The sequence below is a fragment of the Giraffa tippelskirchi genome, chromosome 4, assembly GCF_054371585.1.
Source record: "Giraffa tippelskirchi isolate mGirTip1 chromosome 4, T2T-mGirTip1v1.2.pri, whole genome shotgun sequence".
NCBI lineage: Eukaryota > Metazoa > Chordata > Mammalia > Artiodactyla > Giraffidae > Giraffa > Giraffa tippelskirchi.
The window spans coordinates 182093608-182108282 of NC_137278.1; the positions used below are offsets into that span (position 1 = coordinate 182093608).

At 38.4% G+C, this 14675-nt stretch overlaps 1 non-coding gene across 1 annotated transcript; it reads right to left on the bottom strand.

Moving 5' to 3' along the window:
* Nucleotides 1-8800: 8800 nt before the first annotated feature.
* TRNAW-CCA (transfer RNA tryptophan (anticodon CCA)) lies at nt 8801-8872 on the bottom strand. Its single transcript has one exon. It is a non-coding gene; the product is annotated as a tRNA-Trp (tRNA).
* Between the last annotated feature and the right edge of the window lie 5803 nt (nt 8873-14675).

Sequence of the window (14675 nt, forward strand, 5' to 3'; positions counted from 1 at the left end):
ACACTTATCTTCTGAGGTACAGGCTATTATCCCATTTTCAGATGAAACCAAAGCTCGGATGAGAATGTTTTCTTGTACAATATCATATAGTAAGTAGCCAAGCCCAGAACTAACTACAAAGTCTGTGCTCTTTAACTATGTTGAAGACTAACTACGTTGGTCTTCAGTTATACTTTGCAAATTAGTTGTTATTTCCTGTATATCACACACTTATAATATATATTTACTACTCAAAATATTTATGCTTATTATTCATTCTCCCAAATTATAAACGCCGTCTCAGTAAGATGACACTTACTCATCTTTTAAATTTTGTTGTTCCTAGCACATTGTCTGGGAAACAGAACATATTCCATAACATTTTATGATCTTAAGTGAATTGAAGGCTGAATTTTCCCACTAATCTTTAGTACAAAGTGTTTACCCTATTTTTTGGTCTGGTATTTGCCTGAGGATAATGTTCTTGTTAAGAAACTGACCAAGTACAAAGGGTTGATGTATTTTACTATTGTATTTATTGCATTTATCTGCACTGGAGATTATCTAAGAGAAGTCATTTGAAAAATTCACTTCAAAAGGAACTCCACACTTGGATATGCTTCACAGAATAAAAAGTAATATAATAATTAGGTCTCTAACGACATGAAGAAAGCCAAGAAGTTACTGGCTGTATAGTAGGCAGCGTCTGGTAAGAAACAAAGTACCTATTCTGGTACTGGTTGTTAAAAAAGAGAAAAGTGTATTTTTATGAGTGTTAGAAATCTGTTGCTGATGTATCTAACACACAGAAAGACTGCCTTCTACTACTATAACACCAAAGTGTTAACTGTACCAGGTGATTTAGAGTGTGTATGTGTGCTCAGTTGTGTTCGACTCTCTTCAACCCCATGGATGTTAGCCCACCAGACTCTTCTCTCCACGGAATTTTCCAGGCTAGATCAAACCCACTGAATTGCTGAAGCCTGGCTTGGAGAATTTTGAGCATTACTTTACTTGCGTGTGAGATGAGTGCAATTGTGCGGTAGTTCAAGCATTCTTTGGCATTGCCTTTCTTTGGGAATGGAATGAAAACTGACCTTTCCCAGTCCTGTGACCACTGCTGAGTTCTCCAAATTTGCTGGCATATTGAGTGCAGCACTTTCACAGCATCATCTTTTAGGATTTGAAATAGCTCAAGTGGAATTCCATCACCTCCACTAGCTTTGTTCGTAGTGATGCTTCCTAAGGCCCATTTGACTTCACATTCCAGGATGTCTGGTTCTAGGTGAGTGATCATATCATCGTGATTATCTGGGTCATGAAGATCTTTTTCGTACAGTTCTTCTGTGTATTCTTGCCACCTCTTTAGCTTTACATAATTTATAATTTTTACTGTGTCACTAAACTGTTTAGTTCAGGTGACTTTTATGGTAGTAAGATTTTCTCAATGTTGGAAGCAGATGTTGATTCACTTTCTGATACAAGCTCGTTCATCTGGTTATGACAACTCCAAAATGTTTCCCTGTAGTTTATGTTCCACAGAACAGATATGTTCCATATGTTCTGCTGCATAGAACATATTCCTACACACAACTTGAACTCTAAACCACATTTGTCGATAATGCAATCTTTCATAATAGTAGACAGTTCAAAGTTTGTTCTTTATCTTAATAAAGCTGAAAAAAGTCTTCCTTCACAATGTTCATAATTCTTCCTTCATAATGTTCATATTCAAATTGTTCATACATTAAAAAAAAAGGATTCTCATGTTAGACAATATAAATAAGTGTAAGTGTTAGTCAGTCAGTCATGTCTGACTCTTTCAACCCCATGAACTGGAGCCCACCAGGCTCCTCTGTCCATGGAATTCTCCAAGCAAGAATACTGCAGTCGGTTGCCATTCCCTTCTCCAGAGGATCTTCCCAAAAAAGGGATCGAACCCTGGTATTCTGCATTGCAGGCAGATTCTTTACCATCTGAGCCAGCAGGGAAGATCAGACAATATATTTGCATTCATTCAGTTCAGTTCAGTCGCTCAGTCATGTCCGACTCTTTGCGACCCCATGAACCACAGCACGCCAGGCCTCCCTGTCCATCACCAACTCCCGGAGACCACCCAAACCCATTCCATCAAGTCGGTGATGCCATCCAGCCATCTCATCCTCTGTCGTCCCCTTCTCCTCCTGCCCCCAATCCTTCCCAGCATCAGGGTCTTTTCCAATGAGTCAACCCTTCGCATGAGGTGGCCAAAGTATTGGAGTTTCAGCTTCAACATCAGTCCTTCCAATGGACAACCAGGACTGATCTCCTGTAGGATGGACTGGATGGATCTTCTTGCAGTCCAAGGGACTCTCAAGAGTCTTCTCCAACACCACAGTTCAAAAGCATCAATTCTTCAGTGCTCAGCTTTCTTCACCATCCAACTCTCACATCGATACATGACTCCTGGAAAAACCATAGCCTTGACTAGATGGATCTTTGTTGGCAGACTAATGTCTCTGCTTTTAAATATGCTATCTAGGTTGGTCATAACCTTCCTTCCAAGGAATAAGCGTCTTTTAATTTCATGGCTGAAATCACCATCAGCAGTGATCTTGGAGCCCAAAAAAATAAAGTCTGACACTGTTTCCACTGTTTCCCCATCTATTTCCCATGAAGTGATGGGACCAGATGCCATGATCTTAGTTTTCTGAACGTTGAGCTTTAAGCCAACTTTTTCACTCTCCTCTTTCACTTTCATCGAGAGACTCTTTAGTTCTTCTTCGCTTTCTGCCATAAGGGTGGTATCATCTGCATATCTGAGGTTATTGATATTTCTCCCAGCAATCTTGATTCCAGTTTGTGTTTCTTCCAGCCCAGCGTTTCTCATGATGTACTCTGCATAGAAGTTAAATAAGCACTCTGCATAGAAGTTAAATAAGCAGGGTGACAATATACAGCCTTGACATACTCCTTTTCCTATTTGGAACCAGTCTGTTGTTCCATGTCCAGTTCTATCTGTTGCTTCCTGACCTGCATACAGGTTTCTCAAGAGACAGGTCAGATGGTCTGGTATTCCCATCTCTTTTAGAATTGTCCACAGTTTATTGTGATCCACACCGTCAAAGGCTTTGGCATAGTCAATAAAGCAGAAATAGATGTTTTTCTGGAACTCTCTTGCTTTTTTGATGATCCAGAGGATGTTGACAATTTGATCTCTGGTTCCTCTGCCTTTTCTAAAACCAGCTTGAACATCTGGAAGTTCACGGTGCATGTGTTGCTGAAGCCTGGCTTGGAGAATTTTGAGCATTTCTTTACTAGCGTGTGAGATGAGTGCAATTGTGTGGTAGTTTGAGCATTCTTTGGCATTGCCTTTCTTTGGGATTGGCAGGAAAACTGACATTTTCCAGTCCTGTGGACACTGCTGAGTTTTCCATATTTCCTGGCATATTGAGTGCAGCACTTTCACAGCATCATCTTTCAGGATTTGAAATCTCTCAACTGGAATTCCATCACCTCCACTAGCTTTGTTCGTAGTGATGCTTTCTAAGGCCCACTTGACTTCACATTCCAAGATGTCTGGCTCTAGGTGAGTCATCACACCATCGTGATTATCTGGGTCATGAAGATCTTTTTTGTACAGTTCTTCTGTGTATTCTTGCCACTTCTTCTTAATATCTTCTGCTTCTGTTAGGTCCATACCATTTCTGTCCTTTATCGAGCCTATCTTTGTATTCATTAAGTTGTAATAAAAAAAAACTTCGTTCGTATTATTTGTTCTATGACTTGGTATTCCACCTCATAAACTAATTCCTGAATATTCATAGACATTGTATCATAGGAAAGTGATACTTCAGCTATCTTCTATGCTATAGATTTGCCGAACCATTCAGAGAAAATCTATTCAATGCAGGCCTTCACTAGTGTCTTGACAGGTGTCTGTGATTTTTTTTTTTACTATTTTGTAATCTAAAGTTCTTCTTTACAAGATTCTTCATACACACTATGATACAGTGATGTCTGTTTCTTTTGGCTTTTCAAATCAATAGCTTTTCTTTGAAATAGTTTTTTCTTTTGATTTTGAATTTACTTTTTCATGACTTTTTAAAATGTAAATACTGCTTATCTTACAATAGTTCCATTGTTTCAATGGCTAGTGTATCTCTGCAAATAACACACTAGCGTTTCATGCTTTGGTGTCAATTATGGCTACAAAATTGGACTGAACATGTGACAACTCATATTTCCAAGTAAAATTAATATGAACTCTTTTGGTCTTCATGTATTTGAAATCACTCTCATATTCAGCATCTGGTTTATCACTGCTGCTGCTGCTGCTAAGTCATTTCAGTCGTGTCCGACTCTGTGCGACCTCATAGATGGCAGCCCATCAGGCTCTGCCATCCCTGGGATTCTCCAGGCAAGAACACTGGAGTGGGTTGCCATTTCCTTCTCCAGGTTTATCACAAATAATGGATTAGAAATATTTAGAACTCTTCAATGAGGCTTGTTTCCAATATGCAAATTGGGGTTGAAATATTATAAATTATACTTTCCTAATATAGTAAATAATGTGCATGCTTGCTCAGTTGTGTCCAACTCTTTGTAACCCCATGGATGGTAGCCCACCGGGCTCCTCTGTTCATGAGATTTTCCAGGCAAAAATACTGGAGTGGGTTGCCGTTTCTTCCTCCAGGGGATCTTCCTGAACCAGGGATTGAACCTGCATCTCCTGTGTCTCCCACATTGGCAGGCAGATTCTCTACCACTGAACCACCTGGGAATATCACAGTAAATAATACTAAATTATAAATTAAAAAAGAGTTTAGGCTATAAATGAAAGTGATTGCTAAAATAGCAAGTTACAAGAATAAATAAATGCTTTTTCTTAAATAATTTTGCATATCAAAGTTACAATTATAAAAGTAACCTTGATGGTGTTAGTGTTGTAATGTGATATCACAGTGAATATCCAATTTATTTTTTTCCACCTGGGATGAACCACATGAGTTCAAATTTATGCAGCCTGGTCTTTGTCCTGTGCCATGAAACTAGCCCATCAATCAGGTGCCTGAATGTCAACACAATGACATTCTATGAATTTCTATGAAATTTTCCAAGCACTCTAAATTTCTCTATTTATCACAGACTGATAAAAAATAGTTCCCAAATTAGTTCTAGGGAATCTAGTTAAGACCTATCTTTAGGCTGTGTGATTGAGGGAAAACAGTTGAGGATATAGAAACAGAAAGCACTGTTCTATTTCAGATTTCTCTAAGTTTCCTTATATGTTTCATAAATTTACCTCCATGTGGTAAAGTAGAGGTGATGCTATTGTCTCAATGCAGTTTCATTTTCCTAATAGTTCCATATATGTCTTCTACATAATTAATCTTTTATTTTAGTGCTGATTTAAGTTTTATCGTTTTTTGTTTTATTCGCTGTGTAATTTGAGAAGCTGTATCAGGGCTGCTAGGGCTTCTCTTGTGGCTCAGCTGGTAAAGAATCCACCTGCAATGCAGGAGACCTGGGTTCGATCCCTGGGTTGGGAAGATCCACTGGAGAAGAGAATAGCTATCCACTCCAGTATTCTGGTCTGGAGAATTCCATGTACTGTATAGTCCATGGAGTCGTAAAGAGTCAGACACGACTGAGCAACTTTCACTTTCAATATTAGGTGCTACTAGCAAAATGTCCTGTTAAACAAAAAGTATTTAACATATTCTTTTTACTGTCCTCAGGGGTCAAAAAAAAAATTGTGAAACTTTGAGAAGGGATTTGATCTTTGGAAGGAGCCAAAATCACTTTAGGGGCATCCCTGGTGGCTCAGCAATGAAGAATTTGCCTGCAATGCAGAAGATGCGGGAGACGCAGTTTAAATCCCTAGGTCAAGAAGATCCCCTGGAGGAGGAAATGGCAACCCACTCCAGTATTCTTGCCTGGAGAATTCCATGGACAGAGGAGCCTGGTGGGCTACAGCGGTCTACAGTCCATGGGGTTGCAGAGTCAATCACAAAAGAGCAACCAACACTTTCACTTTGATTTTATAAATCCCACTATTTCTAAAAGGAGGTATTGTTACATTACTATCGATAGCAATATAATGTTTAGCACAATTGCTATGTTTAACATTAATTCTGGCTTGCTCATCTCTTGAAGTTTTTCTATTTTCTTTAGGGTACCTATGGCTGAGACAGTAAAGTGTCTGCCTACAATGCAGGAGGCCCGGGTTCGACCCCTGGGTCAGGAGGATCCCCTGGAGAAGGAAATGGCAACCCACTCCAGTACTCTTGCCTGGAAAATCCCATGGACAGAGGATCCTGGTAGGCGAGAGTCCACGGGGTTGCAAAGTGTCAGATACGACTGAACGACTTCACTTTCACTTTCTTGCAGTTTCACTCTAGCGAACCTTCCTATATTTAGGAAAATTATGTCTTAGTTATGGGTTTCTGGGTCAAACAGCCAGGCCACCATGGAAATGAATAACTCAGAAGATTAATGTACTTTTCCACTCAAGAGTTATTTTATAAAAATGAAAACAAATATTTTATTAATAGTTAAGCTTAGCATTAACGATTTTTGCACCCACCCCCATACACAAATATAAAGCACAATTCAGTGCTGTTCTTTCTAACATTTCAGGGCTATTTCAACTTAAGTATCACCATGGTGTTTAACTCTAGCCAAACTTATAATGTTAATTTTAATCTATCTGAATTTCTTCTTTATACTTTTCTGTAGCACATAGATGGGCCTGGACTCCTGGTGAACCGGAGCAGTGTAACATGGTAACATTCTAGAAAGAGCCTTGTATCTTCTTTAGGACATCTGGGTTTCTAGGCCCTGTGCTTTCTCTGTGTGTGCTGTGCTCAGTCATGTCCAGCTCTCTGCGACCCCATGGACTGCAGCCCACCAGGCTCCTCTCTTCTTGAGATTTCCCAGGCAAGAATACTGGAGTGGGTTGTCATTTCCTTCTCCAGGGGATCTTCCCGACCCGGGGATCCTCCCGACCCGGGGATCGAATCCACGTCTCTTGCATTGGCAGGCAGATCCTCTACCACTAGCGCCACTTCTCTTGGTTTCTTCAAATGAAATGTCGTCTCAAATTCTGATGTTCTGTGAATCAAGCAAGAGGACCTCCGAGGTCCTCTCCATTTCTAGTATTCAAAAATCCTGCTTTTGTTTTCATTTTCAGTGGAAAACTTCTCCCTCTGAAGACATCCTGATAAGACTCTGTTCTCTGCTAATGTATTCTTAAATTCCCTTTTTCCTATCCATGTGCAAAAATAAGGCAATTTAGCATAGAGTATCTTCATATGTATCTTTTTAAATAATGTGCTTCTATTCTTCATCTGATTACCTTTCCACATTTGTTTTTTGCATAAAATTCTCTTTAAGTGCCTATTCTCCTATTAGGCTTTTGGTTTACACCAGTGACTGTCAATTGTAATCATACCTTAAAAATATATGGAGAATTTTCTGAAATACTGGTGTCTTGGCCTTATTCAATGACCATTATTTGACCAGAGGTGAGACCTGGACATGAGAATATTTAAGGCTCTATAGGTGATTCTAATTTTAACCAAGACTGAAAACTGCACACTAAGCATATTGGTCTCCTTAGAAATCCATAGGCTTACTCATCAAGTGCTTGCTAGACATATATTATTTTTCTAATGGCCTTAGCTAAAAGTTTAAGCCATAGGTTCAAAACACATGTTTAAAGAGAAATCAGAGATTTGAAACATTTGAGCCATGGTATAGTCCCACTAAAACCCACCATGATAAATATGTATTAAAGAAGTGAAAGTGAAGTCGCTCAGTCGTGTCCGACTCTTCGACCCCATGGAATGTAGCCCACCAGGCTTCTCCATCCATGGGATTCTCCAGGCAAGAGTACTGGAGTGGGTAATCATTTCCTTCTCCAGGGGGATATTTCCAACCCAGGGATCGAACCCGGGTCTCCCGCATTGTAGGCAGACGCTTTACCGTCTGAGCCACCAAAACCTCACTATTTACCATTAAAAATTATGACTCTCCTTGAATGGAATGATCAACACTTAAATCAAAGAAAGGAGTTATCAAAATTATCTTTGGATAAGTAGAAGTCATATGTTTACTGGGTATAGGATAGAATAACTCAAGGATTAGGAAGAACCAATCAAAAGTAAAAACGGGTTGCCAAATACCTAATGACAGAAAACAATTGTGTTTGTATCAGTGATCCAAGGTCTTTTCAATTTTCTAAGCAGTTATTTCTTAAAATGCTCAGGAAGCTCTTGACGATGACAATCATTAAAACTCTAACTCTTTTTCTGACATATCTTAACATAAACACATGCATATTATCAAATAAAAAGCAAGATTTTCTTTGATGGCATTCAGAGAAAGTACAATGCATCAATCTGTGATGTAATCTAGATCAAGGTATCACTTTTGAAGTGGCTGTGGAAAACAGCCTAAGTGGTTAAGAATCTGGTGGACAGAGAGTGAGATACTCAGGTCCTAAACTAAGCATGTCTCTTCAGGATTAGAAGCCTTAGTTGACCTGTTTCTTACATTTTTTTTCTCTCGTGAAATTAATGGTTTATTTTAGCCAGGAGATATGAAAGCATACACATATAGTCTACCCTGGAAACAAAATCAAACACAACAGCCATATGACATAAAATTGCATGGTAAGAGTATGGAGCATACTGAAAGTGAAAAGTGAAAGTGAAGTCGCTCAGTCGTGTCCGACTCTTTCCGACCCCATGGAATGTAGCCTACCAGGCTCCTACATCCATGGGATTCTCCAGACAAGAATACTGGAGTGGGTTGCCATTTCCTTCTCCAGGGGATCTTCCCAACCCAGGGATCGAACCCGGGTCTCCCGCGTTGGAGGCAGACGCTTTAACCTCTGAGCCACCAGGGAAGTCTGTTTAGTGTTTTGTATACTGTTTTGTATACTGTTTATTTAAGGAGTTTCCCTGGTGCTCAGCAGTTAAGAATCTGCCTGCAATGCAGGAGACACAAGAGACATGGGTTCAATCCCTGTGCCAGGAAGATCTCCTGGAGGAGGAAATGGCAACCACTCCAATATTCTTGCTGGGAAAATCCCATGGGCAGAGGAGCCTGGCAGGGGTCCATGGGATACCATACAGTCCATGGGGTTGCAAAGAGCTGGACATGACTGAGCACTTATTTAAGGAGCATATGAATGAAATGCCTCTGCTGAGTAACTTACTACCTCTGATGCTCAGGTAAGAGTCAAGGCCACATCCTTGTGAATACTCATACACTTTTCTCCTTAAATATTGAGTCTTTCTGGTTACTTCTAGTTAAAAGATTTCTTTTTCTCTAGCTAAATCTTCACGGAATAAGAATGTAACAGAGCATTTTCTTTTGGAATGTTTCTGCTTTACTCTTGGAAAAGAAGAAGCTTGGGGTTCTGTTTCTTACTTTTAATTAACTTGAAAAGAAACTCAAGGATATAACTTTTCAATGCTTTGGCATCTTGTGAATTGCCTTCAAAACAAGATATGCTTTTTTTTCCTTTTTAAAATAACTTTAAAAATCTTACCTCTATATATGTGTGTGTGTATGTGTGTATACATATATACATTTTCCTTTCAGCTAAAGATCTAAAGGGCCACTAACTATTCAGCCAGATGGCATCTTCATGTTGGAAAATCTAGATATTCTTCTGGAAAGTTTGGTTGGAGTGTCATTTGTCCTTTGAGGGAGCACCATTGTGGAAAACACGGCAGCGCTAAGTGAGCGTGACTATAAATTCAGATCAATATGTGACGGTGATAGAAAATGCAAAGCATACCTAATCCAGCTAACTATGCCCCTGACAAATGCAGTGTGAGCACTGTGTCACTGGTGCCTTTCCTTTCTTTATTTGCATTATCCATCAGGACAGCCCATGAGGGAATGCCTGGGAACCGTGGAGCTCTCTGTAATAAGCCCCAGCACTAATGAGGCATAACAAATTTAGCAAGTATCATGTATAATCTTGATCTTTCATTGACACTATTACCCATATAGATTTCGTGTTGCCATTTGTTATCTGCCTAATGCAGATGAAACGGGAGGGTGGAGCTGAGTTACTCCTTCCATAGTTAAAACAATTTTTAACGAATTGTCATCCTGTGAGACAAAAACTCAATAGTTCTGGCCTCTGTTTTTGCTGCTGCTGCCTCTCAGCAGGGCTGGCTGGCTGTTTTTGCAGAAGGTCAGCCAGATTTTGTCTTTCTCACAGTTTCGGTTTCCTCCTGGGAGTGAGGGTCTAATATATTTCTGTAACACACCGACTGAACCCAAGATAAACAAGTGCCCAGAGAAACATGGCCTTAGTATATTCCTCTCTTTAGCTCAACAATGCAGAAATCAGATGTCTGCAGTGATCCTTGTCTGTAGGAATTGTTGAGCCACAGCCAAAAGGAGGAAGTTGTGGTGAGGCCATGTGTCAAAGATGAGACTTTGGAGTTGAAACTAATAATAATAATTTATAAAGAATCTCTGAATATTATGATTTCACAGAACTTTTTTAAAAACTTGATTCATTGTCCCCCAAATGACCCCCTGGGATGAACCAAAAGTTAGCTCCATTTTATAGATGAATGCATTTTCTAAACAGAAAAGTCTTCGTAGGAATAGAAGGGAATTTTTGTACACTGTGATGTTTAGCTCTGAAATTTTCTGTGAAAGGGGAAATAATCATAAGTATCTCTTCTGATGAATTACACTTGAAAACATTTTAAGGCAGTAGTCCCCAGCCTTTTTGGCAGAAGGGATTGGTTTTGTGGAAGACAATTTTTCCACAGATGGTGGGGGGGGAATGCTTTTGGGATGATTCAAGCGCATTACATTTATTGTATAATTTATTTCTATTATTATTACCTCAGCTCCACCTCATATCATTAGGCATTAGATCCCAGAGGTTGGGGACTTCTGCTTTAAGGGGTAATGAAAAAGTACAAGTTCCCTTATTTTTCTTTCTTTTTGAAATTCTTGTTAAAGTCTCTGGAATGAATTTTACATTTCTCTCCACTAAGTTCTCAGCAAAAAGAAATCTGCACTGGCTAAAGTGTTTCATCTGTATTCACACTCAGGACACAATTATAGACCATATCTTCAGTCCTTCCAAATTCTAAATTTTTTAAATCAAAAAAGGAAAATAGATATTTTAGTTCATCACAAATGAGTCTTACCTGATAATATTAGATTAAGGAAACTAAAAGGGATTAGACTAGGAAAAATACCAAAGGGAAGAAATGGAGAGTAGCAGTCACATTATAATTATATAGTCACATTATAATTAAACACTTATGAAGTTTCCCTTAATGGGCAGTGGCCATATGCCCAGAAACCTTGTTACCTTCCAGCTATCAAGTACTGAATTGGTCCATTTCTTATTCAAGAGTCTCAGGTGTTTAGGGTGGGGTAGGAGGAAGAAAAGACAGGGCAGAAGTTTATAGACATATTGTCGCCTACTTCCCAGTTTTACCTGGTACCAGTTGATGCTTTTGAACTGTGGTGCTGGATAAGACTCTTGAGAGTCCCTTGGACTGCAAGGTGATCAAACCGGTCAATCCTAAAGGAAATCAACCCTGAATATTCATTAGAAGGACTAATGCTGAAGCTCCAATACTTTGGCCACCTGATGCGAAGAGCCATCTCACTGGAAAAGACTCTGATGCAGAAAGATTGAGGGCAGGAAGAGGAAAAGGGGGCAACCGAGGGTAAGATGGTTGGATGGCATCACTGACTCAATGAACATGAGTTTGAGCAAACTCAGGGAGACAGTGAAAGACAGGGAAGCCTGGCGTGCTGCAGTTCATAGGGTCGCAGGGAGTCGAACACAGCTTGGTGACTCAACAACAAAAAGTTCTAGGTTCACAGGATAAAATTTTCATTTTCAGTGTGTTTCTGGGTATGCATAATTTCTATATATTTCTTTCCTTCTTAGTACACTCTTGATGATCACTTATGTCTTACTTATAGCCTCTATATTTATTCACACTTATAAAAGTTTGTGTGCAGTGGCCCTTAGAATTGCAAGTCTGATGTTATTCTGGCTTAATGGTAGAGAGAAATAGCAAAGTATGTTGAAAACTAGTATTCATTAATGGTCTTTATCTTGAGATTAAGTTAATGTTAACTTGCTATGATATTGTAATGCAAATTTTCAATGATTTTATTGATCTTTAAGATAAGGCAATTTGTCAAGGACAGCTTCATATAATATATAAAGTCAACTGGAGTGTGATGCCGAAAGCTGCTCTCAAGTTTCAGGGTTAGATGTTTAGGATAGTTTGAGTTTAAGCGCAAAATTGTTCTTAAATGGTATCAAGTTTAGTTTTAATAAAAAAGCATAAATAAAGGAAGAAAACTTCAGTACTATCTTTAGTATTATGGAATAAGTTGGCTGGATGGAATTACTTTTCTATTAAGCTCTGTTTAACGTACAGTATTATATTAGTTTCAGGTGTACAATGTTATGATTTGATATTTTTATACATTATGAAATAATCACCACAATAACTCCAGTTACAGTCTGTCACTGTACAAAGTTATTTTAATATTATTGACATATTCATTATGTATACATTACAGCTCCATGACTTATTTATTTAATAGGTGGGATATTTGTACCCATTAATCTCCATTATGTATTTTATCCATTCTCCTGCCCTCCCTCCCCTTTGGCAGCCACCAGTTTGTTTTCTTTAGCTGTGCATCTGTTTCTGTTTTATACTATTTACTTGCTTTGTTTTTTAGAGTCCACATATGGGTGAAATGATATGGTATCTGTCTTTTAATATATCGAATAAAGGGTTGATATCCAAAATACATAAAGAACTCAGATAACTCAAACTTTTAAAAAAATAAAATAGTCAGAGGACCTGAATAGACACTTTTCCAGAGAAGACATACAGATGGCCAACAGGCACATGAAAACATGCTCAACATCTCTAATTATCAGGGAAATGCAAACCAAGACTACAACAATAAACAAACTTGCACCTTTTATGACTAATATTCCATTGTATATATGTACCACATTTTCTTCATCCATTCCATATATATATATATATATATATATATATATATATATATACATATAACATGTATATTGTATTACTTAGTCATAATAAAGAATGAAATCTTGCTATTTGAAACAACACAAATGGACCCTGAGGGCTTCCCTGGTGGCTCAGCTGGTAAAGAATCTGCCTGCAATGCAGGGGACCCTGGTTTGACTCCTGGGTCAGGAAGATCCCCTGGAGGAGGGCATGGCAACCCACTCCTGTATTCTTGGCTGGAGAATCCCATGGACCAAGGAGCTTGGAGGGTTACCGTCCATGGGGTCGCAAATAGTCATACATGACTGAAGAGACTAAGCATGGCACAGCACAGATGGACCTTGAAGATATCATAGTGAGTGTAATAAGTCAGAGAAAGACAAATAATGTACAAATGGAATTACTTTTGTGGAAACTAAGATTCAAGTGGTATGTATTTGCAGCTGCCTCCCAACAAATAGCACCCACAGGTGCAAGACTCAGTATCATTCACTCAATAAACTGGAAGTAAATGTTGAGGCCTTCTATATGCAAAGGTCTGGAAGTGGGTCTAGTGAATTCAGAGAGTAAGATGAATTGCATTCGCATCTAATGACAGAGGCTGGCATGGGTAGTTATTTTAAAAGTAAGTTTGAGAAAATAATGTGAGTGTTAGCTAAAAAAACAAAACAAAACAATTCACACTCTGTTTTTCTTTTTCCTGGACTGTAGTATTTTATGTGACTATGGTAGTTTGTTAAGAAGCACTTCTGCACATGTTATGTGATATTTCTAAGGACAAAGCAGACTAACTTAAGGAGTAAAGAAACATAAGCACAAATTTCAAAAGTCTCAAGCGTTTAAGGCTAACCTTTGTTTAAGGTTTATCATCTAATTCCTATTTGCTTTTATGTGTCTATTAAGGCTGTTCCATTGAATATTTTATCACTGAGATATGTTGGATAGAATAATTTGCTTGCTAGCTAAGAATAGACAAATTGGAAGATCTAATTGTTTGTTTTTGTATTAACAAAACATTTTTGCCTTTTGACTGAGAAATATGCTTACTCCACCAATTTGATTATGATATAAGCTTTTAGCTTCAAGATTTTTATATTTATGTATACTTATTTAGGATTCTAAAAAAGAAATTAACCAAAACTCAGCTAAAGTTGTTTCGATACGCAAAAATTCTTTTAAAATTTCAAATGTCAAATGTTTATTAAAATTCTATTGTCTTAATTAGAATCAATAACTTTCCACATTTTTATGAATGAATGTAACTTTTTATGGAACAAAAAGCCATAGGAATTAAAATGTAGCAGCCTGCTCTAATTGGAGATACTAATTCTTTCTAAATGGAAGTATTATTTTTTTAAAAATGGACTACTTTCTGAAAAAAAAATCTCTTAAAGATGTATGGCTAATGTATTCTTCTTTGGAATGAATTAAACAGAAGTAACACTAAAAATCATTTCAGTCAGTCAAATTAGTCACTCAGTCGTGTCCGACTCTTTGCAACCCAATAGACTGCAGCACACCAGGCCTCCCTGTCCATCACCAACCCCCGGAGTTTACTCAAACTCATGTCCATTGAGTCGGTGATGCCATCCAATCATCTCACCCTCTGTCGTTCCCTTCTCCTCTTTTCTTCAGTCTTTCCCA